The sequence below is a fragment of the Natator depressus genome, chromosome 10 (assembly GCF_965152275.1).
Source record: "Natator depressus isolate rNatDep1 chromosome 10, rNatDep2.hap1, whole genome shotgun sequence".
Classification (NCBI taxonomy): domain Eukaryota; kingdom Metazoa; phylum Chordata; order Testudines; family Cheloniidae; genus Natator; species Natator depressus.
In genome coordinates this window covers 74,258,755-74,286,123 of record NC_134243.1, presented here as the reverse complement: position 1 = coordinate 74,286,123, position 27,369 = coordinate 74,258,755, and the positions used below count along the sequence as shown (strand labels likewise).

General features: G+C 41.5%; 2 long non-coding RNA genes across 2 annotated transcripts in view; one reads left to right on the top strand and one right to left on the bottom strand.

Moving 5' to 3' along the window:
- LOC141995366 (uncharacterized) overlaps positions 1-8,395 on the top strand; it is a 56,445-nt gene extending 48,050 nt beyond the window's left edge. The window contains exon 4 of the long non-coding RNA XR_012641312.1: positions 7,763-8,395. This is a non-coding gene — a long non-coding RNA (uncharacterized LOC141995366). The remainder of the gene's footprint in view (positions 1-7,762) is intronic.
- The window catches only part of LOC141995365 (uncharacterized), a 187,769-nt gene that overhangs the window by 30,162 nt on the left and 130,238 nt on the right, over positions 1-27,369 (bottom strand). The window lies entirely within an intron of this gene.

Genomic DNA, 27,369 nt, shown 5'->3' with positions numbered 1-27,369 from the left:
TTGTATTATGGTGAATTATCGGATGCCTCATTTAAGATTGAGTCCCTGTTCTGCTAGGTGCTAGGAAGAGACAGTCCCTGCCCAAAAGAGTTTACTATCTAGATAGATAAGGGGTGGAGGAAGGATTACTCCAAGTCACCGTTCAGGACAACCGCTCCTTTATTCCCATTCTGTGATCCAACAAGGGCACCCTCTTTTAGATTTCTGGCTCCCAGCCATCACCTATCTCGGGCAGAGACATGCGCCTCACTCTCTCTTGACCAGGGTTTTTCCAGGCTGCACATTCCCCTGCCTTACTCTGTGTTATTCCCAGAAAGCCAGACTGCCTTACCTGGCCAATATCTGCATTTTGCTGACTCTTTGAAGGCTATGAACAGCATCATTGCCAGCAGCTATGAGTTTCCACACAGCTCTTTCCAAGCAAGCACATTTATTCTTAAGGTGAAAGTATTACAGAGAAAACATTAAAATAAAAGAACCTACACACATGTTAATGAGCTTACCAGAGATCACCCCTACCCCACAACTCCAGCAGGGATTCTGGTAGGAGTCAGTCCTTCAAACCTCACCAGGTTTTTTTTCCCCTTGTACATACAAGTTCATAACAGCTTTAACTCAGAACTAGAACACCCAAGCATAGGTGAGTCTTTCCTTTATACAGCTTGGGCCTTTGATCTTCAGAGTCCAGGAACAGTTAGACAGTGGTTCCCCCTTCAGGGTGTAGCTTCAAAAGGCTGGGCTTTTATATAACCAGAGGTGGGAATTTGCATTCACCTCCTTCTAGAGATCCCCCATTCAAACCACTTGACACGGTTTGTCCAAAAATCCATTCTTGCTGGCCCATTGTTCACTATAGCCTTTTGAAGTTCATAGCACTTCCTCAAGGCTCACAATAATACATAACCTGTGCATTTAATACAATGGACTCCAAAGATATTTATACTTAATTCAGTAAGAGTTTTCAAGAATACTGCAGGACGTTGCCATATCTATCACACTCTATTTTACAAATGGAGAACTAAAGACCAATTCAGCAAAACAGTTAAGCATAAATTAATAGATTTTAAGGCCAGTTTGACCTCATGCATAACACAATTCATAGTATCTCCCTCGGCCAATGGTACTGCCTTGTTTAGCAATAAATTTAATAAGCACCTGCTTAACTTTAAGGTCCACTGAAGTCAATGGGACTTATGTACATGCTTAACATTAAGCACATGCTTTAAGTGTTCTGCTGAATAGGAGTGGACTGTTGAACTGAGGCCAGAGAGATGAAGGACTAGATTTCAAAAGAACTCAGCTTCTACTTGGGCCCAGAATAAATAACTAGATTTTTGGAAAAGATTTTGTAATTCTTTGTCTGTAAGTAATTCTGACTGTAAGTGACTTGTCCAAAGTCACAAAGGAAGTTTGTGGCAGTTCCAAGAATTACACATAGATCTCCTTAGTCCCAAGGCCAGTGCTTTAACCAGGGACCAACCAGTCCCTCTGATCTGAGGGGTAGAGAAGTTTGCTCAGCATCTCACAAGACTGGACCCTCTGGATAATTTCTTCATGGACAAGAGACCCAAAGGTAAACAGATTAGAGTGGAAGGCAAATCAGTAATGAAATACAGCCTGCATTACAAACATGCCTGCCCCAAATGCTTGAAACATTACCTAATTAAATAATATTTATCTTTTCATTACTTACAATTAAAACTGCTGAATCATGAATTTATAATCTGGTTACTCATTTTATCACCTTGCAATTTATTGTATAAATCATTCCTTTCAGAGGACTAGATCAGTCATCAGCTGCTTCTGCTCTGTGTATAATGCACTGTATAATGAGATTGAGATTGTGGAACATTTTCTAAAGATAAGGCTCTTTTAAGGTTTCTCAAATTAGGCACCCAAAATAACTAGTCAGTTTTGAAAATCTCAGCCTTGACTTGCTTCTTCCCCAACATAGTATGTTCAATGCTGCTCTGTTACCAAGATATCTCTTGGTGTCCTGTCATTCTTTTTGATTAATTTTTTTGTTGTGCTGAAGTATGGATTAAAAATCTTCTGAACCCTCAGAAAAAATACCCCAAGATAGTTCAATTTCTAGGCCCACTTCTAGTCCCATCGTGTCAGAGCAGTCCAAACAAAGCTAGCAGATGAGAATTTGCTGTCACTTATGTCTTCAGAAGTAAATAAATGTTCCCTCTCTGACAACTGTATTTTTAAAGTCCCAGTCTCTAGAAAATACATACTCTGATTTTTTAAATGTCGGCAGGGCTTGGAAATCTATATGACATGAATTTTTGCCTAAAAATCAATCCTGAGTTACAATTTGATTAGCAGAAAATTGTTATCACATTTGTTTCTACATTTGTGTGCCTCATGTCCTTTTCATTCATAGGCTGGCCGATTTAAGCTTTCTTTAAAAACTCCCCGAGAAAGTCTGTGACATTAAAATGTCCTTTGATGCTCTTTCACTAAGCAGTGAATATTAACAGTTATGGTGACCCTGTTCCCAAATGTGTCTCTGTTGGATCAATAGCAGTTAAGTGCCACTGTTTTACAATTAAAAAGGGGATCATTTTAAATTTAAAAGCTCATAGCTAATTTTCTTCTTGGCACTTAATGGCATAATTCATTTTTGAAAAACCACATGGGGAGAGCATATACTTTATTCTTTGTCGGCAGCCTTATAGTGGCTAATTTTTAGTGCTTATGGTTGCATCATGGATAATTTACAATCATGCATTCAAGCATTCCACATGGCATGGAGTGTCCCATAGTTTGTTCCTACCTATAAATTTGTTATACATGTGAGAAGTTAGAGGAAGAACCTGGTGGTTATTCACTGACTTTTTTTTTTTCATTTGAATTTTGACCCAAATAAACATTTTATTTCTGTTTCTTGTTAGGCTCTGATAGGCAATGCATCCGCCCATTGCTTCCATATTTTAATGTGTACTACATTGTGTACCATATTAAGAAACCAGTAGGTAGATAGAATTTCAAGATCTAAAGCCTACACACAATGTTATCAGTACCTGATTGCATTAGAAGTTAACAACACTTATTATTCTACCCTGTCAGGTTGGTCAGTATTCTTCTCCTCATTTCACAGATTGGGGAACTGAAGCAGAGACATCTGAGGTAAAATCCATCCTATCCTCCACAGCTGCAAAGGGCCACTTTGGAGCAGTACAATCCTCCAGTGCAACAGCCTGCAGGTGTCTGAGAAAACACAGGGCATTGCAGATTTTTGAGGAAGATGAGCAAAGACGTCTACAGGCCTTTGCGAAGTAGCTCCATAGCCTCCACATGCCATGATGGGAGGATTCTTTTGAGCTGAATCCTAGGCAAATGTGCCAGGCTGGGAACTGGGTTTAGCCTGGTTTCAGAGTAGCAGCCGTGTTAGTCTGTATTCGCAAAAAGAAAAGGAGTACTTGTGGCACCTTAGAGACTAACCAATTTATTTGAGCATAAGCTTTCGTGAGCTACAGCTCACTTCATCGGATGCATAAAGTGGAAAATACAATGAAGAGATTTATATACACACAGACCATGAAAAAATGTGTGTTTATCATACACATTGTAAGGAGAGTGATCACTTAAGATGAGCTATTTCCAGCAGGAGAATGGGGTGGGGGGAGAGAAAACCTTTTGAAGTGATAATCAAGGTGGCCATTTCCAGCACATTTCCAGGATTTAGCCTGTGACTTTTCCATAGCCACACAGAGAAAGTCATAAAGTCAGAGTCATGTTAGAACTCAAAAGCTCATGGCTACCAGTCCTGGACTCAGACCATTACTGGAGCACACCTCTTATATTAGGGTTGCTCTTATCTGCCTCAGTGCCTCTGCAGAAAACATAGGCATGTTAAAGGAGAGCAATGACATGACTAGGACTCAACTGTAAAAGATTCAGTGTGCGTCTCCAGTTGTAATGCCATAGCCTTGGTAGAGGCTCTCTGTTGTACAGTTATTCAGTTGTCTGCCTCTGGTATACACACAAGACATGGAGTCAGGAAGTGCAGCCACTTAGGCTGGGTGCACTAAGTTTAAGGGAAAGCCACCTAGCTTGTTCTTCATTACTAGCAGAGCTGGGTGAGGACCTACGAATGCACTTAGAAAAACACTTCAAGAATTCTGCCTAAAAGAAATGATTTTCATAGGTTCTCAGGCCCGGACGTTTGAAAAGCTCCCGGTTCGAGTGAACCTTGTTCTCCCACTGTGAGCTTATTGGCAAGGTTTGTGCTGCAGGATTCTGTGCACATTCATGTTGTTTCCTACGGGTACAGAGGAAGCAAGGTGGGATTACTACCCATATTGGAAACTAGCACATGACCTGCCCAAGAAAACATGGTTCTACTTGAAAGCCAACAGTGAACTGCAACTCTGGGATGCCCAGAGAGAAAAATATTTTTATTCATCCCTAATAACCCCAAATACAATTCAAGTAAACTTCCACTGGCTGCTGAATGCAGGCAAAACTCAGTGTTAGTTTGCGTGACCTGCATATGTTTGAGATGTTCTGCAGCCCTCTATTATTGAAAACTTCATTCAGATTCATCACCTGTATTGCAAATAGACACTGGTTCTCCCTATCCTTTTGTAACAGACCTAGATTTGGCAATATGGATGAAAAGGGGAAAACATTTCTTTGTAACTTTTACAAAGTGCCCCTTGTACGTTTTAAAATCAATCTTTAGGGCTGGAGGTTTTGCAATGCAGAACTTCAGAGAGAAAAAAAAAAGTAATTCCCCTAAAACTATACCAGCTATTTTAAAACCAGGAACATTGAAAGACATGAATCAGATGAGCATTTAGGACTACACTAGAATACAAGATCAGTATTACCTTAACCTTTGACATCACTGTTGTGTTTAGAGACAATGATACAATAGGGAGGAGGGATAGTGTCATCTTTCAATTTATTTTTCTGTATGTGATTACTGCTACTGTACAGTCCCAATCCTCCAGTAAACAACTGCAGTGAGTCTTCTTAGGGATGGAAAGGAAAATCATTACCCTATGATTTCATTAAGTCTACAGAGAAGGATCCTCCCTTCCCAAGGTTAGATATCTTACTCCCCCCATCACCCCAAAAATAATACAAGGACTCTGAAAGCTGTTTATGGAAATCAGTACGGCTGGCCTCACGCTGACACTGACGTTAGAAGACAAATCTCACCCTTTATATGTAAAGACTAGCTGGGCTTTTATGTTAAAAGCCTGAGCACATCTTGAATTAAATATATTCTCTTTTAACAAATCACTGCCGTGCATTAGTAAAAATAACTGGAGCCACTGAGCTGCAGGAGTGTGATAAAGGCACATCACGTGAAGGAAATGTTCAGGCTGATGCAAGCAGAGTCCCCCAAACAGACACCCTCCCCCAGATGGGCATCTCTGTAACCCAAGTCACAGAGAGAACGGCGAGGCTGTGGATCAGGTTCTAACAGAGTGTGCTGGTCTAACATGCCACCGTACAACACAATTAACTGCTTACACCAGGCGTTGCCTTGTTTCCGCCACATTACAGGTCTCACATTTCATGTAATGGTGGTTGCAGAGTCCTCCCAGTTTTCAATTAGCCAGCCTTGCCCTCCCCCTTCCATTCATCTGTGCAGTTACATTTGACTCAAGCGGACTTTCTGTAGGTACAGAAAAGATGCGAACTAAAATAGTCTGTGCCTACCTCATCTGCAGCATAACCTCTCCGCATGCATCTATCTGCCTATTGATTGGCCCACCTGCATCATAGAATTTCTAAGTGTCTCAGAACCAGGGCTCCATACTCTGTGCCTCTTTGAAGTAGACTGAAGTAGCTGCATACAGGTGATCCTGTTTGTAAAATCAAAGCTCTAACAGCCTCCTTTTCCCTGGAATAAATAATACAAGCTCTATTTTCTTCCTGCATAATTATCCTTTTATACCTATGTGAAATGAATGCCGTCCAGGGTGGGATAAATGCTTACAACCATTAGAAATAGTGTCCTGTGTGCCTGGCTTTCATTAGCTGCTAATTACTCATAGGTACCCCAAAGACGCCTAGTCATCACGAATAAAACATACTATGCAATTGAAATGTACATTTTCATATTACTCTGTGCTCGTGGCCCAAGCAAATGCATTGTGACTGGAGATGGACTTAAGTCACACAGTTTGGATCCAGATTTCAAACACCCCAAAGTTGTGGAGGGTTAATATCTGGGGTTTTAGTCCATCCCTTTATAAAGACAATAGAGGCCATCTAAAGAAAGCAGAGCCACAATTAGGTTTAGAGGATTGGATTCAGGGTCTTAATTAGGGCCCCCTTCTAATGTTACAGGCTTTGATTTTTTTTTAAAGTTCAGACTATGGAAGAAGCAGGCTAAATGGACCAGAGGGTTCCTACATCAGCCTTTAAACTCCAGAGACTTGATTTCAAATCCCGAGGCTACAACGAAACTGGCATTCGGTAGTCTCATCTGAAGCCCTTTAGTAGATATTAGTCTTAAAACAAAACCAAACAAAAATCAACCATACCACCCATTATGCAATAGGCTATGTTTGCATATCTCAACATAGAAAAGCCCCAGGCTAGGAAGACGCATGATCTTGGCACAAGACAGCTCTATCAGACCAAAAGAAGATACAAATTTGATTTGTGTTCTGGGTTGTCTTTAGCACTGGGTGTAACAAAATGGGCTGGAAAATCTAATAAAACAAACTCCTCACAGAATATTGGGTACTTTCCATTAGTCATCAGGCCAGAAATAACATAAGAAAAGCTCCTCTTGGGGTATTTGGAATTTCTGTTTTCAGACAGAACTAGGAAGCACAGAGGCAAATGAGTCTTTCATTATTGTTCCACAGTGGATCAGCTTCAGTAGCAGTGAGTCAGAGGTAGCAGTGCCCAGTTCAAACCCCTTCTCCATCAGCTGGAGCTGAACCAGGGGGTCTCCCAGCTCCCAGGTGAGGACCCTAACCACAGGGCTAAAAGCTATGAGGGAGTCACCCCTCCAAAACTTCTTGCTAAAACAGTGTAGGCATCTCATACCAAGAGAGGGTTTGCAGCTGGGAATCCCAAATAGGGGGAGGTGCTTCCCTGCAGCCCAGACTTAAGCGCCTATCTCCCATAGAGGGGCAGGGCTTCACACTCCCCGCCCCTCAGTTTGGCATCTCCCATTGGCTAGCTTAGGCGAGGAGCCCCTAACATGCTGGCTTTTGTGAATCCCATTCTAAGGTGCCGTGTGTAGGGAAGCGAGGTGCCTAACTCAGGCTTTGTGAATCCTAGTGATTTTCTAGGCGCCTAAAAGTTAGGCTGCGGCAACGATCGGCATAACCACGCCTAAATCCCCTTGTGAATCTAGCCCAAATTCAATTGATTTCACATGGTACTTATTACTGTATTTTTTTAAATGTATGTTTATTGGTTTTCTTTAATTCAATTCACCTCCCTGTGCACAAAAATTATACAACACTTTGAAACTTAAAGATATAAAACAAGCAGTCATGCTGCAATATTTTCCTTAAGCACCCCGGTAAAACGGCCACTGTGTTTCCAAGATCCCAGAGAAATATACATATCCCAATTTCTATCACAGGTAATCTGTCCATCTTCTGCCTATTGCATTTTGACTGAAGCAAGCAAGCAAGCAGTTAGTAAGATTTCTTTAAAGATGATCAGCAAAGGAACAAAAAATGCGTTTGTTCCTTCTTGCTGCTGCTTCTTTATATTATATAAAAACACAAAGTAATTTGTTTAAGCTTTTGTTCTGTTTTTTTTTTTTTAGTTTAAAAACATCAGGAACAACAACTGGTACAGAACAACTGCAGGGTGCCTCTTCAGCAACACAGGCTACCATGAGCACACCAGACCTGTCCTCCACACCCTACCCGGACTTCACACAGAATTTCAAATCAACGTCAAGGTCTCGGTTCTTATCTGGGCCCAGGATATCTAAAAGAGCCTCATGCTCCAGAATGAAGACTGGTTGAGAGCTACTCTTCTCTGACACAAGGGAACCTTTAGAATAAGGCTAAAGCTTGTCTGTGCGGGAAACAGAACTTTCTCTGGGCCCAGGCTGAGACAGTGGATTGAATTCCTCCAGGGACTAAGGACCATCACAAATCTCACCACCTTCTGTTCCAAGTGCAAGACCATGCCTTCTCTACCATAAATACATAGCAAAGGGTCTATTTAAAAAAAAGCCCAAACAAAGCAAACTGACAAACCCCTACCTACCTAAACAAGAAACTCTACTGTACATACCGCTCCTGAGAGGATGACAAATATCATGTGACAGATGTGTTGTCATGTTGCTTCATGCATTACTGGAAGACACTCAGATACTATGGTGATGAATGCAGTATAAGAACCTGTACAGTACCAAATAGAATAATCAAGTCTGGTCTTCTTTGTTTTTGCTGGCAGATTCGTTGGAGTTCTCATAGATGTAGCTGATAGGATTTTAAGCAGGTGGAATAAAAATCACTTCCCCTCTTAATTAATTAGGCTTCAGTTGCAAGGTGTCTCGCTGAAGCCTTGGTCCTAAAAGTTCTCCAATCATTTATAGAGACTTCTGGCAAAAATAAAGACAACAAGACCAGAAAATATAACTTGGGGTGGTGGTGAGAGGGAATGGGGTTAGGATAGGAACAACAAAACAACCTTTCGGGACGTTGTTATTCATTATAAAGTAGGGGGAGAAGGCACAAATCCATTTTTCTCCCCCTTTGCAGGACAGCTTTCGAAGAGTATCCCCTAATCTTGTCTTTCTTATCTCCTTCTTCCTTCCCTACACTTTCTCTTAGCGTTCTCCAGTTTGTATTGCATATACCCACTAGTACTCTCTCCAATTACCATTCAATACAGTACCTATTCACTCACGGAAACTTTCTAAATGTGTGCATCGGTGATGGCTGCCTGAGGACAGGTCCATTTTTCTCGTCTAGCATTCTACGCTGGATTTGATGCCACACAATTCCCCAAATGTGGATGATTGCCATGGCAACCACTGCATCATATTTTTTTGCAAAACTCACCCTCTTAAGTGGCTTAATGGATATGGTATTTATTCCCTTTTTGAAGGTTTAGCTTCAGTGACACATAATACAAATACAAATGGAGCAAATATTTGCATGCTTCTTGGGAATAACAAAGGCATACTTAATCTGATACACACAGAAAAGACATTTTTGAACTTCATTAATATGTGAGTGGAAGTCAATGGAAGAAAATGGATCTTGTTAACTGGCTTCTTGGATACCAAACATCTCATTTGCCTTAAACATATCAACCTAGCAACACTATTTATTCAATATAAAATAATCTGTGACATTAGAGGGCCCCAGCATTGCACACAGAGGAATGATTAATCTATTATTCATTCTACAATAAAAACTCTGAGGGATTAACAGTAGGAAAAGTGATATTCAGAGAGGGAGACAATATTCTTCCTGAACTGTATGGGAATTCCTGACCTCTGGGGTGAATAACTCCAAGTTCTTTCAGAAAATGGACTCTTATTTCCTGCAGATAGGAGGAATTTCAAAGGGCCAAGGGCTTATGAATGTGATACAAAGGCTTGCTGGTTCTGAGACAGGCGGATGGACACACACACAGAGTTTTCTATAAATCTGTTATCATGGGCTCTGGAGCAGTTTTATGCATGCTAAGGAAAGGAAGAGAATCATACTGGCAGAAGATGCACAGGGGGCTTTGCAATATTTGGGGTCTGAGTGAAATAGAAGAGTAGATTTGGGATTTGATGTAGTCATGTGGTTTTAGCCTCAACGGATTCATTTAGAACCCTAATGAGAGGTACCTTGGAGAAGATGAACAATTGCTGAGAATTGTTGATGTCTGATGGAGGAGACCATGCTAGTGTCATACTGGTCCACAGTAGCAGCAATGGGTATCAGCAACTGGCACGGAGATCGGATCTCTCTCCAGATGGTCACTGACCAACAAGATCAATATAGTATCCACATGTCATATCCTACATCCTGGTCAAGAACCTAAGAAAATATTTCCCCTGGACATTACAGCACACCAGAAACGGACACTTACCCAGTTCCTCTAAAACCTCATTGAGCAAAACTGGCAGCCTCAACCAGAGATGACTTTGCATGTGTCCCCTCCAGACAGGAAAGTGACATAATGACAGTAGCCAACTCTGTCTGTCAGTATCCATGAATGGGGTTTGTGCATGTATATGGGAGGGCTCTTTCTTTGTGCCTCCAGAAGTGTGGGCCAGCTCCAATAACCAGAGCTTTAAGAACGTCACAGTTCTTCCTTTTCTCTTGATAATGTTCTCCGGCTGATGGTTCCCAAACTTTAGTCATGGGCTGCCAGCAGTCCATGAAGAACTTGCTAGTGATGGAGTGTCTAGTCACAAGGAGCTGCCTGCTCTCCTTGCTTTCAGCTATGCATGCACATCAAAAGAAGTAAAACATTCTTTAAGTATTATTTTTCCCATCTGAGCAATTGCTGTGGTTGCTAAAGGGATATTATTCAGGCAATGGCAGTAAAGATTGTCTGCAGTCATGAATAGAAGTGACGGTGTCCATGAGACAATCTTCCTTGTAGACCATATCATGAAAAAGCTTGAAAACATCTAACCTCTGGGGAAAGTTTGGTTGGAAATTATAAGCCCTTCCTCAGCTCATTCAAAATTATACAGCTTACCTTCGAGCAACTCTGAGGGTTTGATTTGCAAAACATCACTAGTCTAGGTCCCTGTGTGAAAATGTATGCACGGTTGTGTGCCTAACTGGTGTACGCAATTCTTATAATGGCCCATGCAAATTGGTTATTTGAATACACACATGGCCAGGGAGGCAGGCAATTAGCCATTTGAATGTGAAATTGCAGTAACTACATGTACATTTTTGTAGGTTGCCTTGGGATTCTGTCCACTCAAAAATCAGGTCTTTAAATTCTACTTGATGAGTTTTCCAGAGGCAAACAAATCCCCAGAGCCCAATATCCTATTGAAATCAATGGGATTTTTTTTTTCTAAGTAAGGACTGAATAATGATTACAGTACTGGTCCTAGATCATCATACTATCAAGATGGCAACTTTGTGTTAGGTTTTCAGTTATTCTTATTTTTTATTTATATTTAAGATTCCTTCAATTTCTTTTGAATGGTTTTCTGCCCTTTGTAATTACAGAGGATGCTGTGATTAGGCTGCCTTTCATAGCACGTCTCAATCTAGAATTGTTAAAAACCTAAAACAGAAGAGCAGTTTTGCATTCTGCTAACAGAATCCACCTCCATCCGCATATACTTTTCTGTGAGTGACTCTTTCTCTCTCTCTCTCACACACACACAGAGTCCTTAGTGTATCAGTTGAGAAGAAACACTCTACCATAGTAGCTAAATCACTTAGACCTTACATATGACAATAAAAAATGGCTAGTATTGAGATAGTTAGAATAATCTTATCATCTACAATTCATTGCTAATTATAGCAATAATAAAAAAGACTTCCCCAAGAAATTCCAGTTGTCGTGCTAACTAGTTGCATTTATTCTCTGCTGCTGTCAATGAGTGCATTTACTAGGCCTTTCAAATGCAGCATTTTAGAAACTCCAGTTGCTGTCGTGTTCGCTCAGTCCACTGCAGAAAGGAATTTAATCTGTTGGCCCATTTTTCTTGAAGGCAACCAATTTTTTTTTTTGTTTTGCTGTCCTTTCAGTTAGTGCATGCCATGGATGGGTAAAACAACAGGAATAATTAAGACGTAGTTACATACGCCCTGAGATCAGAAATACAACTTTCCAGAAACATCAGCCAGAAATCTTAAAGAATCAGGGGCCGGTTTGTATTGTTACACCTAGTAACAGTAAGAGAAAAAGGACTTATTTACAATTCTGAAGCTTACACAAGAAGTCTTATGGAACTACTACTTCAGAGCAGTAATATATTTTTCCCTTTGGCAGATCTTCTCACAAGTTTTAATAGAATGTTCCACATCTGTGGTTTGAGCATTGGCCTGCTAAACCTAGGGTTGTGAGTTCAATCCTTGAGGGGGCCATTTAGGGATCTGGGGCAAAAATTGGGGATTGGTCCTGCTTCAAGCAGGGGGTTGGACTAGATGACCTCCTGAGGTCCCTTCCAACCCTAATCTTCTATGATTCTATGATCTGAGGAGAGTGATCCTCTTGCGGGCATCTCCCTTTTCCACCATCTAGGCATGAACCTATTTCCTAGCACACAAATTTGCTCTATATTTAATCTCCTCCACTCTCATCTGTCCTGGCCCTCTCATTCCCTTTTGTCCCTCTGTTTCCCAGGCCCCAGTGATCTTTCCTCCTTCTCCCTTGCTGCCTGCCTATCTGTGATGACCTGTGTCCCGGGGCTGGTGTCTGTGTGAGGATAAAGTCAGATACCACCGGACTCTATCCAAGCTCTGTGTCACTGATTTCTTTTCCACTGGAAGCCAACCTGCAAGGCCCCAGAATTCTGCTACTGCTCACCGGAGGGATGTGTGTGCATGTGTGACAGAGGGAGAGACAGAGAAAGGAAATGGAACACTGGTGATAGAAGAAAGGACAACAAGTATATGAATAGATCACCTGATAAGAGTCCCTGGATTGGAACTGTGAGCATCAGGTTTCCTGTGAGATGTTCACACCGATGAGTACAAAGTTCACGTTTTTCCAATAATCCCTCTCTTTCATTATTTCCCCCAAATACTCGTTCCCCAGAATACGCACAGAAAACAAATAGAAAAGAAAGGCAAAGCGGACAAACATATTTGTGTTTGATTTATTCCAACAAATGTTGGCAGGAATCTATTTTTGAGGCATTCACACTCAGCTCCAGTCCTTATGAAGAGATAACACACGTTACGTATCATTTCCTTTTGAGGCTTTCTCCTGAGAAGTATATCAATAGTTGGGGGTAAAAGAAAAGTCATACACACCCCCATGCTATTTGTTGGTATTAATGCCGAGAGTCTCAAAGTTGAGGGGTGTCTCCCACAATTGCAATAAAGTCTATGGCTCATTGTTCCCACACAGTAACAATCAATAGAAATGTAATTACTAGTCGTCCTATTTGGCATAGCTAAGAAGGGTATCACAGCTTTGTGCTGGTTCTTCCGCCAAGGACGCAGCTTTGCAAAACTGTTCCTTTTATCTTTCTTTACATATTTATTACACCTCTTTAGACTGATCCATGCAAACTAAATGAAAACAACCAATAGAAAGAGGCCTGCTTGTGCCAGCAATCCCCAGACTGTCAAGCGATCACCGAAGATTGGACAGGTCCTGATGAAATAAATGTTGGCTGCTGACTCTTCCAATTTTGCAACACTCCTCTGTGTCACTGGAGCAGCCTTGTCCAAGATTGAGATATTTGCAAACTGTCATCTTTCATAAATATCTGCCTTGAGTGACACTTTGCTCCCCCCCATTTCCCTTTGAAATGTACCTAGCTGGCACTGAGCCTGCGGAATTTCATTGCTTGTGATAGGTGATTAGCAAAGAGATGATTTCCTCCTCCCTTCCCGCTCTGCCAAAGGGCTGAGTGACAGGTCCAAAAGGCGAAAGGCAGACTGGGGAAGCAAATCTGCCAGAGGCATAAGTGATGACACTCCGAAAACACTTCATTCATCTTGCCAAATTACAGGCTGGGCTGGGGACTGATGGGGGAAAAAAAAAGTCTTTTGCATTTTCCTAGTATCCTCTCAGCTCCAAAAGCTGAATATTGCAGAAGGGCTCTTGGCGTTGAAAGATGCTCACAAGAACAGAGTGCTCAGTTCCCCTCTCCATCCTTTCCCCTCTGAAAAACTAGCTCAGACCTTTCTGAAGTTAGTGGCTTCCGGACCAAGCATATAAACTGTATCTGTCCTGGCCCTCTCTTTCCCATTTGGCCCTCTCTTTCCCAGGCCTTAGTGATCTTTAAAAAAACTACCCTCCTGTCATAATCATCAATAATTTAGGGGCAATTTTCAAAAACGCAAAAGGAGAGCTAGGGGTCTAACCCTCACAGACAGTCAATAGGAGTGGGGCGTCTAACTTCACTACATGCCTTTAAAAACAATCTTCCCCTAATTTACTTACTAGGAAATGCCTCACATGGGCAAACTGGACACTTGTAGTTGAAATATTACTTGACTCTATTTTGGAAGGGCTATACCTCCCGTGCTGGTGATCTGGAAGTAATGCAGTTCTGAGACAATGATTAGCTTGGTCCTAGGGGAGCTGCACTAATGGAGCCACCAACTTTTGGATGGGAGGTAAGACTGATGTTCTGAGGACTTACAGGCCATATAACATTCCGTGACATATTCATGCTTAAGTCCATCCCTACTCAGGACAGCACTCAAGCCCTAAAGAGGGATGGCTTCCTGAACTGGAGCCAATGACAGTCACTCTTTGTCACCTGGAAATAGCTCAGCTACCATACGTTGAGGGGGTGGAGACATGGAAACCCTTGGGAATGGGAGTACTTTAGTGGCTCTGCGGCCACTGTTTGATTACTCTCAGGAATTGAGTCCCACCTCAGGAGATATGGTGGCCCTGTGTGTCTCTGAAGATTGGCCTGGTGGTGTAGCTCAAGCTGTGAACTATGAGCTGAGTTTGTAGGATCAGAATGAGACTTTTATGCCTGCAGCGATCATTTAACGCAATTTAACCAGAGATGCAACCATTTCATGGGTGGAGGCTTACAGGCTGCACAACAATGAAAGGATGGGGAAGGGAAAATGTCAAGGGACTTTGGAATGACAGGCTCCTACCCTTACAAAATGTGCTCCATGCACCTTCATTTCCAGGAGAAAGGCACCTAAACTTTTAGGTTTCACCTGACAGATAATGGGCCAGATTTTAGTGTCAGTTACATTGGTCTGATAGCACCAATGTTGCAATAAGCGCATGTTAAACATTAATGTAACCGTTGACTAATCACATAAACTGGGTTGAGGCCTAAACCAGGAATAACTGCTGATGTCACTTCACATTTTCCCTGGTGCAAATGAGTGCCAAATTTAGTGCCTTGTGTTGTTATGAACTTGGCTAAAATTTCTCTAGCATCACCCACCAACCCTGTCTCTCAGCAAATACTAAAAATGGAGCCCGAGACATAATGCATTGAATTCATATTGAAAAATAGAATGCCTATCCTATCCTGGGAAGAGTGAAGTGGTTACTCTCTGAGTGGAAAAATACCTTCCGTGCTTATCTCACCATCGTAGAAGTAGAAGATGGAAAAGAACTATTTGATTATCCATTCCCAGGACTGTTCCCTGGCCTACAGAACATTTACTAATGCTTCTGAGATAGTCTCACCATGTAGATTTTAAATAATATTCACATTACAACAGAATCCATTGAGATGAACTGAACTGAAAGAGCTTTTAGAATACCCAGACACTTGGAATCAAGCATGATATTGTTCCTTGCACCCCTAGAGCACTAAGGATTAGTGACAGTGGGGCCCAAAAGGCTCTGATAAGTGCCCTAGGTCTGCAAGGTTATACAAATCTTCCAAGCTACTTGATACTGCCAAAATGGAAAAGAAATCTCAAGTTAACACACTTTCCTTGAAAACACTTTCAAGCTTTCTGCTTTCATCTGAGCTGGAAAACGAACCTCTTCTGTGATCACTTTGTGCTAGGACCAGGAAGCATCATGGTATATGAAAATGGAAAATAGCAGGGATCAAACTTGGCTGAATCTTTTCAAAGAATTTTAATATTAAAGTGTACAAAAATGATCTTGTGCCATTTATTCTTCGCTATACTTGACAACGTATGTACAACAGTCATAAGGCATTTATATAGTGATTTACATCTTCAAACAACAGCTAATGACACCTCACACCACCATGCAAGGTAGGCAAGTAAATAAAGTGTTCTTATGCCCTCAAGTTAGATTGGGAAACCCAGTAACAGAGAAATAAAAATGAGGGCTTCAAGAACACATCGAGTCAGTGGCAAAACAGGGATTAGAACCCGGGAGCCCCTGGTTCCCTCTCCCTGGCACTAGCCATATCATATGTACATGGGTGCGTGTATGAAGACACGTTTGGGTCCTGTATCTATATCTTTAGATGTACAGAAAGTGATAAATGGCACATATGTGAGCACGAGATGCAGTATAATGCAACTGTCCACCTACAAAAACACATACCACACTATATGACAAATTTATTGTACATTAATCAGGACATAGTGTCCTAGTGTTAATGCAAGCTACCATGTCATTTACCTTTATTACTTATACAGCTATGGTCATTAGTACATTACTATCATTTAATAAAGTGTATTATTTCAGTCCAACTAATGTCACTGGTGAACCTATTTCTAGCCACTTTGTATATTTCACATGATGATTTAGCGCTGGTCTGACTCTTGTGTTTTCAGAAGGAAGCTGCCATATAGATGAGTTCTCTCATGGCCTCACTAGAGTTTTGCAAAATCTTCACAATGTAAGGGAAAACTACTGTGTTTTGTTTCTATTTTTTAAAGTTCTTTTAAACTCCAAAATGGGCTAGTTTTGCCTTAAAATTCATCAGAGTTTGTAATTTTCTTTTGTTCCAAAATGGGTAAATTTTTCAGTGAGCCCATTTCTGAGTAAAAAAATGGGTTTACTGCAAGCCAGAAAATGCTGCCTCAGTTCAGAATTTGGGTTTTCCCACCTTTGATTCAAAAATTGCTCTTTTGTCACAAATGAAATAGCAAGTTAAAAACAAGAACAATCTGTCTGAAATTTCACATCCAAATTTTTTTCCAGCTCTTCTCTGAATGTCATATTGACCCTATGCCTTAAAAGTGTTTTAAAAAGTTTCTCTTGCATGTTTTTTAGGACATTTCTCTTACTTGTGCTGAATATAAAAATGCAAATAGGGAACATTGATCTAGAATGGAATATTTTTCTAATGTTTCCATTAAGCAGCAGATGCTGTTACCAAGCTGTCATCTTTGTTGCTAGGGAAATTTTGTGTGTATGCCAGAAGACAATTGGTTGGGATAATACTGTCACCCTATTGCATGGGTTGTTGAACGATGGACTGAAGAATCCCTGAACATGGGACCCACATCTGCAGCCCTTGCCCTCCGAACTCCAATGAGAATATGGATTGGATGATCAGAACTTCTTGCTGTGGTCAATGAAGTTAATAGGAGTATTCTGTCCTTAGAATTAAGCAAGTGCTTAAGGGCTTTGCTGGACAGTGGCCCAAGTGGCCTAGTGGCTTAATTACTATTGCTTCCTGCAGTTACCAGTGCAGGTAGACTATATAAATACCTGTCCATCTCTCAGAGTCACCCACATACTCACATATGCACTCAGGGACAATTTCCCCCCTGTTGTAACTGTTGACTTCAGTGGAGCTATACCGGGGATTAATTTGATCCACACACAGATCACATTTAATTTCAAAATGTGGTATCTCTTATCTGTAGGATAACATTGTAAAACTGATTTTGATATCTTTTTTTCTCAAACATCTGGCTGCGATCAATGTATGTATTCAGAGTATATATTGGATGGAGTAAGAAGGTTACCATGTTCACAATTCTCCAACATACTGATAAGAAAACCTTATCAGTATATTGGTGAATCACAAATGGCAACAGGTCAAATCAAATTTTTATCAAGCAGCATAAAGATCATAAAAGCACGTTCCCAAGGCTACCTCCGCTTTAATAAAATGAAGTCATCCATGTGTTGCTTTGTATTAATATTGCGACTAGTTTAAACATATATAAGCCATTATTTTTCCTCAAGTGTTAAATCAAATTGAATCACAGCTTTTTATGAGCAATAAAATGATAATAGACCAGATCTGGTCAGCTAGGATAATAACTTGATTCCGTACTTGGGATGTACATGTTTAAGGTTTCCATGATAAAACTGTAATTTTATACCCTAAAGTGTGTTAATAACATTAAGTGATGTAATAGTGAAAGTGAACTGCAGAATATAATACCCTCAGGACCATCATAATAGAAATAATTTATAATGTAACAGCAATAAAATCTTTAATGTTATCTCAGTCTAGTCCTGTCCCCACGTCTGAGGTTTCGGATTACATATGATTTTTCTATGGATTTACGTGTTAACCTAAAATAATTAAGAAAATGGTTTTCAGAGTGCAAGAGCCTTTGAAAGTTGATGACCTGATGATCATTTTATTAACTCTTTCATGCCCAACAAATTCCAGTGTTGTTAGTAGCTAGCATAGCATGGGGTAAATATTTTCTTCTTAGAGGTAAAAAACAAGTTTCATATTTAATACCACTGAAAATGATACATATGAAAATGATATATATGAGCATGTATAAATGAGGCTCTCTCATTCAAAAATATATGATGAATATACATCCATTCCCTGCCCCCTACTCCCTTCCCCCCATATAACTATATGCATATATTTACTTAGACAAAGAGGAAGATTTTGAAAGTCTCCTAACAGATGTAGGAGCTCAAGTCCCACTGAAAGGCAAAGAGGCTTGTGTTCCTAAATCTCTTAGGTGTGTTTGAAAATCCCATCAATAGAGCTATATGCACTTATATGTTAAACACAAACCTGTATAACAAACTGAAAGCTGCCTTTATTGGCCAAATAAGGATTCCTCTGACAAAAGGGGAATCCCTAGATAAACTAAAACTGGCTCTATACCTGCTCCCTTGCAGCCTCTGGGATATGGGGCACTTGGGGTATATTGGGATGGGGGAAGAGGGACTGTGGAAGGCAGTTGTAAATTAGACCAACTAAACTGGCCTAGTCGATCTTATGGCATTGATGAGGGAAACACAAAGGTGGCATAAAACCTGTTCCTCCTGTCCCTTTGGGTCTTGTGCCAAGCACAGATCAGCCAAACCTGAGGATTATTACAAAGTGTCTCCAGTATAAATGATATAAAATAGTTATTGTGCCATTAACAAAATTCTCTGTATCTCACATCCTCTCTGGGCCCTCAAGAGAGTCATGGAAAATTATGGGAAATGTACAAAAAAACCTTATCGTCTTGAAATATGCATGTTATACATAATTGTCTCTTTAAAAGCATATGCATTATAAAAATATTAGGTCCCTAATCTTCTGTGACATCATTACACAGGCTTTCGATTAAACACAGGCACTCATAAAGTGTAACATTTTATTTTAGTTTCTCTGCTGGAATTGTTAGACTTCCTGACCAATTCCAGCCAAGCTACTATATGCACTATGAAAACTCAAAAGACTGTAGATATATCACCACCACCACCTGGTGTATCCATAATTCCTTTGATCTGAACACCTCAAAGCACTGTACAAATATTATTTGGTTACATGATGTAACAGCCTTGTGCAGGGAGCAAATAATATTATCCCAATTTTATAGATGACAACAGCAAGGTATAAAGATGGGAAAGTGACTTGCCCACAGTCAGATAGTGAGTTAGTGGTAGAACCCAGGAGTCTTTAGGAGGAATTGCTAAGAACCCCTGTTTCAACAATGGCTAAATTATTATTATTTCCTTAATTGCTATTGTTCTTTCTAGGTTCCTATACTCCAGGAGGGCATGTGCTATGCAAACCATGGGCAATTGGTGGGCAATTTTGATCAGTGGCAAGTAGCTGTGTGTGTGTGTGTGTGTGTATACACACACAGTCACACACACACAAATGCATCCAGGTACTATATACTGACAGCTCCTTGTCTTCTAATAAAGCTGTGGTATTTTCTTATGGAAAAACAGTGGGCCATTGATTCAATTGGTGTGTGCATTTCAACTGTATTTGCCACACTTACGTGACACTTCAAAGTTCTGCAGATCTAAGACTAGTATTTAGTCCCGTGCAAGCACAGAGGATGATGGCAAAAGAGTCGCAGGCGTTGTCACCCACAGGCTTGGGCACTAGTCGCAGCTGCCTCAGGAGGAAGTTCAGAGGCAGATGCATCAGAAAGAACCTCCTCATCCAGAGTAGTCTCCCAAGGGAGAGTGCCTTTCTCCTTGCGTCTCCTGTGCATTTAGGAAGCCACACTAAGTCCTGGCTCATGTAATACACTGCACCTCATGGAATCATCGGGGGTGGATCAAATATGGACCGCTCATCTACCCATAAACTGAATGCATAATCCCAGCGACCTTGAGGCAGCTGCTTGGATAACACAGGAAAACTAATTTCAATTCTGCTGTGTTCACAACTCTTACATGTTTGCTTTCAATGAATAATCAAGTACTGGCACAAATACTAGTGAAAATGGAATTTTAAATGCCAATATTTGCAGTTTGGGAGAACCTCATTCAGTTTCACTCTGAATAGATTTGCACTAGCTTACATAAACCAGTGTGGGTCTAGTTTTGGCTGGTTGGGGTACAAAGCTCATGATAGAAAACTTGCATGGGAAGTACATATATTTGTCCCCAGTTCTCTGCTTCTGGCTCATCAAAAAAATTGTGGAAAAGCTTCTTTGCTGGTTTCCCACAAGAGGAACTTAAGCAGAGCTTTGAAGGATGGGGTTCAGCAGCACATTTGTGCATAGGCTGTCTTTGATTTGGCAATCACACTTATTCTCAAAGTCCCTACCCCTCTGTAGATTCCCATTCTGAGAAAGAATCTTCTGCATGGAAGGGCTGTGCATAGGGCCACTGCAGGCCAGAATTCAGGTAAATGTTTATATGGCCAAATGTTTCACGAATAAGGCCCCATATGTGGATGTGTGTATATATCCCAGCCTGAGAAAGAGTGAAACAGCTTTTGTCTTGGATCTAAAAACACCTCGTATGTTGAAAGCTGAGTGGCACTGGCTTTTGCTGCTGATGGCATTGCTTAAGGAGAAAAATTTTGCAGAATATAAAGTTTCATTAAACGCAGAGGGGGTTTCATCCCCAAGCTGATCTAGATAAATATTTCTCAATGGTGTGCTAGAAAATAGAGCTACTCTCTGGTCAGTTGCCAGATTTCTGCCAGAGCAAAATAATTCAGGGTTTGGTTTTTTTTTTAAGCCTATAAGAGAGAGAACTTTGATATCTAACAGCCTGATGTGTTAAACTCATCTTAGACTATGCTTTGGAAACAAGACCTCATGCAGTACATATAAATACCATCTGCATCCAAATTACATCAACATGTACGGTAATTGACATTGCTGTAAATTATCTGCTACTGATGGACACCAGAACCCTTGATCTGTGCACTCAGGTGCCTCTTGCTGGCTACAGAAATAAAATTACATCTTTACGTAGCATCAAAATGTACAACAGGCTGCGCTGATAGTGTACCAAAGCTTTTAGGCCTAGCTATGTTACAGGAGTAAGGAGCGGTAAAAATCTGCTTGTCACTTCTTCAGCTGGATAGGCATGACTGGCTTCAAAAGGAAACCTAGGAGTGATAGATTAAAGGAAAGGTGGCCATGAACTCTTCTTTCCCAAGAAAGTTCAAAGCCTCCTTATTTAGGTTTTTATCAAACTAAAAATGGGAAAGGGGGTGCGGAAGATAAAAACTTAAAAATAAATATTTTAAGAAATTATCATCAGCTGCGCCTCCTCCAATGTGTCTGGTATGCAAAGTGTTAAGTGAATTGTAACTAGATCCTCAGGAGACAGTTGCAACCTGGTTATCAGTGGCAGTAAATGGAAGATAATAGCCCCACTAGAGAGTTATGAAATGGCTTGTCTTTGAGCTGCCAAAGTGTTTGGACTCTCCTTTATTATATTCACAGTGGTAATCCGATATGTCCTGACTTCTGTCATCTGTATGTAATGCTTATCAACTCTCTGCCAGTGATTCACCCTCTTGTCAGGGACAATTATTCCTCAAAGTGCTGAGGTTATGACTGAAGCAATATTATGACTAGAAAGAAAATATGAAAGGTGCAGCACATCACAGCAAGCAATCTTGACGCTGACGTCAAAGTGAAGGAGGACATTGTTGATAAAAAAGGGAAAGTTTTGTTCTAGTGCTCCCAGGGTAGGCCTGGGCATTGCTAAGGTCAAGTGCATGTACGACTGCGGTAATGGAAGAATTTCCATGACTTTATTAGAGCCATGTATTTAAGCCTTTCCAGTTCGGGTTGTGTCACCATTTCTGATATAAGTCCCTGTTTACAGGCATTTAGAACAGAACAGGCAAAATTTTGGCCCTAGCACTGAAAGTTGGCAGATAAGAGCTCAGCTCTGCAGCAATTAATTTTCCTACACTTTATGACAAATAAGAAAAGCAATCGAGGGGAATCAGGATCCAGTTTGCAGTCATTTGGGGATCTGTGAAAATCCATTAGAATTAGAGAACCTTATGAGTTTCAATTCAAACAGGTTATGACAAACCAGGTTCATCAGGTGGGATTCCCAACTTTAGAGTTCCCCTTAAATGCGTAAGGAAAACCTAATAACATTTTGTCACGTTTTATGCATGGATTATTGATTCATTATCGGGAACAAATGACCAGAGTGACCATCTTTGAATGGCTAATGGAGGGCTTGTGGCTAGGAAAGAAAGAAGGCTCTGGAAAAGCTAAGAGGCCGTGCGAAGCTGAATGGGCTAACTAACACGAGAGGGGAACTGAAGAATAGAAAGCAACTTGAGAATTGAGGCATAGTTGGGGCCCACAGGTAACAAGCTCAAGGCCAGTGGAGGAAGCTGAAAGCGTGGGACAAGTCAGGTCATTCTGTCTCCTCCAAAAGTAACTAGAGACCTTGGTTCAGTAGGCTGTGCCAGTGATGCTGGGCAAAAGCAGCTTGTTAGTGGATCTTATGGTGCTGTAGGAAGGTTACCAGGTGGTGCCAGTGGCCAAATGAGAAGCTGCCACTGGCCAAAAGTAAAACCCATTCTCTGTACCTTGCACACGTACGCACAGATAAGGATTGTTCAAAACAGGTCAGGATATAATTCACCCCACTCAGTGTTTTTAGCATCAATGCTAACAGAACTGGGTGGAAGTGGCGGTATCTGTGGCTTTGACAGTCTTCTCTCTTTAATTGCACTGTGCAAATCCTGTTTTGTGTTTCACCCTTGCTAACAAGAGCTTAAGAAATGTCACTTCCTTGGCAGGGAGGGTAAGAGGATATCCAACTACTGACAAAGTCCCAATCTGTGGGTGAGAGCACGGAGGAAGGGGGAGAGAAGGAGGGGGTCAATGGTTAACGTTAGTGAAATTATGTTACGAAGTAGAGCTACTTATCCATTTGCTCCCCCAACCAAGGAGAAAAATACAGCCGGATTCTTTTTGTGAGGCTTATCCCTGCTATTTGATTGGTATCGCTGATTAACTGTACTTGAGGCAGAGAAAGAGAGAGAGCCCACATGCACCAACTGGAATCTGCTTTCGTCTTGGGGGTCATGATCAGCAGGATCAGCTGTGCTTCCAGCAAGAAAGAAAAGAAGCCTCCTAGAGCAACAAGGAGAGAAAACGAATCCCGGTGCCCTGTCTAGTATATTGCAGTAATGTAATATAGCAGCAATAACCCCCAGAGTAGCATCTGGTGAACTTGTGACTAAATGCAGCCTGCTTTGCTCAGTGTTCATGAGTGCAGGATGTGTTTATTCCCTCTCACGAATCACGCTGCCAGATAGTTATTGCCTAAATGCAAACAGTTTCAAAAATATTTCTGGGAGCCTCCATGTGCTCCCTTCAGCTTGCCTGTCAGAGCTGCGGGTCGGTATTGCTTTCCCAGCAGCATGAGGGTAGAACTTTCTGCAAGTAAGAAAACACAGAAACTTGGGCAGCACAACAGAGATACACTCCTGTGTTGAGCGTGACAGGCACTGGTGCTGGAACAATGTGTATGGGGGGGGGTACTGAGAGTCACTGAATCAAACTGTAAACCGTGTGTGTGAGGGAAACCACTTCAAACCAGGGCGTGCAGCCACCACCACAGTGCCAGCCTCTTTTATGGCCAACAAAGTGGACAAAAACCTGGCCTAGGCTATACAACATATCAATATTTCTGACACTGCAAATTCATCTCTCGAGTGCTGTGTGTAACGGGGCTATTTCTGGATGCCAGATTTCACTCTGGCAGGTGGTATTACCTACCAGAAGCAAAAAGCGCCATTTTGGCCATGCAGGGTGTGAGGGACTCCTCTGAGTTTAGTAAGTAAGTTTAGTTTCTGCAGGGACAGAGATTCACATCTACGTGCTCCCAGGAAGAAAGGAAAAGGGCATGGCAGTCCCTTACCAACACACAGACCTGACCATTGGCTCTGCCATCAGCTACCACATTGCTTGGATTTGAATTACATTCTGAAAATACCTATTCAAAGCCGAAAATAAGAGCAAAGGGAACAAGTTAGCGGTGATGGCTGCAGCCCCAATCCTCCCTGCTCCCTCTCCCTTTCCCATCCTCCATGTTTCAAGGCTGTTCTATTCATCCACTTCTCCCCGCCCCGACTAGGTAGCTTTACGCAATCCCAGGTTTACAGCATCGTGTTAGCAGCCGCACTAATAACCCACGATTCCTTTCCCCTTTTGTGTTTGTCAGAGGCAGTAATCTGGGCACTCCAGTAGCACAGTGCTGAGAAGCTATGGTGTGTTTCTATAGCAACCAACTAATCCGCAGGTGGAAGGTGATTGGCCACCTTTGGCACCGGCACGATAATTTGAAAGATCTCTTTCGCTGCGCTGTTCTGCGGCACGAGTTCATTGTATCGCAACCCGTCGAATCTTTGTAACCCACCTTGAAAATGCAGCCATGGCTGTATAAATCATTGCGAAGAGTGAGGCGACTTCCAGCAACAAGCCTTTGAAATATTTCATGAGTGGTTAAGAGGCCAAGCTGGGAATGGTGAGATGGGCTAAAACAAAGGGTTATAACAATAAGCCAGCACTTACTGCTCTGAAGTCAGAAATCCTATGCATGTGTATGAGTTCTGGTGCATGGTAATGTTTGTTAAAGTGGGCATAGTGGGAGGAGTGCTGGGCAAGGTCCCTGTAAAAAGGTGAGCTTCTCTGGTAAGGACCAGGGAGGCCTGGGACTGGCCAAGCATGTTTAATTAGCCCCACCCTGCCATATCTGTGGTGGGTGTAGGACTTAAAAAGGGAGGAAACGCAGCAGTTTGGGGCTGGTTGAGGAGGAAAGCAGTTATACCATTCCCACATCCAACTCTTCCAAACCCCATTAATCCTAACCCATTATCACCACCTCTTCTAAGCCATCTCTTTTCTAAATGAGTGAATTTAGTATTTGCAAAAGGCATTGGATTGAGATCCCTGGAGACTGAAGTCCCAGTCTGAAGTTTCAAAAATGCCAAGTGATCTGTGTTTGTGTGTGTCTGTCGGGCGGGGGAAGGAGGATGCAGGACGACACTAGATTTTTGGATGCCAAATATCAAGGCACCTTAAAGGGACTTTATTTTCAAAAAGTGCAGAGCACCCATGTTCTGAAAAATCAAACTCCCTTTACAGTCTCATGTTGAGCTCCCTAAATCTGAGGCATCTAGTTATTTTTAAAAAGGCTTTCAAAAGAGTCTTTATCTAAAGGACAGTTGCAGGAGAGGCAGTGATATGACAAACTTCTCTATGTTGTTCTATTTTAAGTTCCCTGGATCCCTGGAATCTGTTCTCCCATTTTCATTTTCCCCTTCAGCCTTGTTGCTCTGTCAGTTACAGTTTGCGGCCAAATGGCATCACAAACACTTTCTGCTCCCAGCTTCACACTGCAAACACAGAACTGGGAATATTAGGTAAGTATACATAACTTTAAATATAAACATTAAGTATTCACTATCCCCAGTTCTGTGTTTGCAATGTGAAGTGGGAGCAGAAAGTGTATATGATGTAACAGCCGGCTCATGGGGATGGGAAAAAGGGGCCTGGAGAATCTTATAAAGAGAAGGAAATAATGAAAATTTGTCTTTACATCAATATAATCAAATTTTCGAAAGAGGCGTTTATACCAATTGTCCAATTTTATTTTTTAAATTTTACCCATCCACTTGGACCTAAATTTCATAGCAGAAGGATATGTTGTTTGAAGCCTCTCAAAATAGTTTTGCTTGTCTGTTTCATAAAAAATTGACTTCAATGGAGCGACACTGATTTACACCAGCTAAGGGGACGGCCCTTAGTTTTTAGGAGGAATTTGAATGAAGAAGCAGGCAGTTTGGATGACTAAAACTAAAGCATTCTCCACTCCCACTCCAATGTGGTGAAGGGCATGGAGGTGGTTGTGGGAGCAGACAACTGGGGCTTTTTTCATAAAACCCTTACAGCAACTGCAAATGTGCTGAACACCTCATTAGAAATAGTTGAAGACAGGGTCCCTGGCCTGAAGAAATCATCATTTAAATTCAGCAAGACAGACCAAGTGAGCAATCAGCCCAGGTGAGTATAAAATTATCACATGGGATCTCGGGAAGGTGTGCAATAAATCTTGATTATTCTCCAGTAACTCATGTTTAACTGGCATATCCTTGTTCCTTTGGAAGAGCTTGAACATATAGAAATGTTTTTCTTTCCAATTTACATCAAACAGCATAAAATTTGGCAGGCTTTTTGTTTTCTTTCTTTTTTTCCCCCTCTCTCTCACTCTTTTTTTTTTTTTTTTTTAAGAGAAACAAATAACTGCTCATTTCTGAGGAGCACTGGGCTGTTTCACTTTTCACCATGCCCTTCATTTCAGGGAGGTGCTGAAACTTCAGGCTGTGGGGAAATGGAAGACGCAGAGCCTTTCACCTCTAGGTTATCAGTTTGAATCCAGTCTAGATCAGTAGTGATCCACAGTTATCACCGTTTTGTAAGTGTCCAGTGGCCTGTGTAAAGTCAGTTAGTAGTCTTAGTCCACTTCCCCATGAACACGTTTCCACATCACAAATACCATCACCACAATTAGCATTAATTGATAGCTTTGCTGACAGCATAGAATTCAAGGAATTGCTAGGCTAGAGAGACAACTCCCCACTTGACACTCAGACCGTGGTAGTGGGGGACAGTTTGTATTGCTGCTACCCAGGCTGCGCCTATTCTGTGTTATACCAGAGTGGACTCAAACCTGTGGTCCTTATTCAGCTACTGATACTTGGAAAACACCATTTACTTCAATGGGAGCTCTGCATTACTAACAACTGATGTACCCACAGAGGATTTCAGGCCATTTCAGGAAGTGGCAGCATATGGAGCATCCCTGCAGGAGGTCCAGAGCCCTTTACAGAGCTGAATTTCAAAGGGGGTTCCCCCATCCCCTACAGTGCAGGGTTTGGGGGATTAGCAGCATTAACCCAGGACAGCCTCTGTTAAGTCACCATGCATCTGAACTGCAAGAGGTAAATGCAGGATGTATCGTATAGCAGATTGTAAGTGACTGGTGTAAAGAATATGAATTCTGAGTTTTCTTGAAAAAGATGAGGGGTACCTCACTGAAATAAATCAGACAACATGTGAAGCTAGTCTATGTTCTAAGAGACATGACAATTACATGACCTTGTAACAAAGCATGGTCAAGATGACACTGATA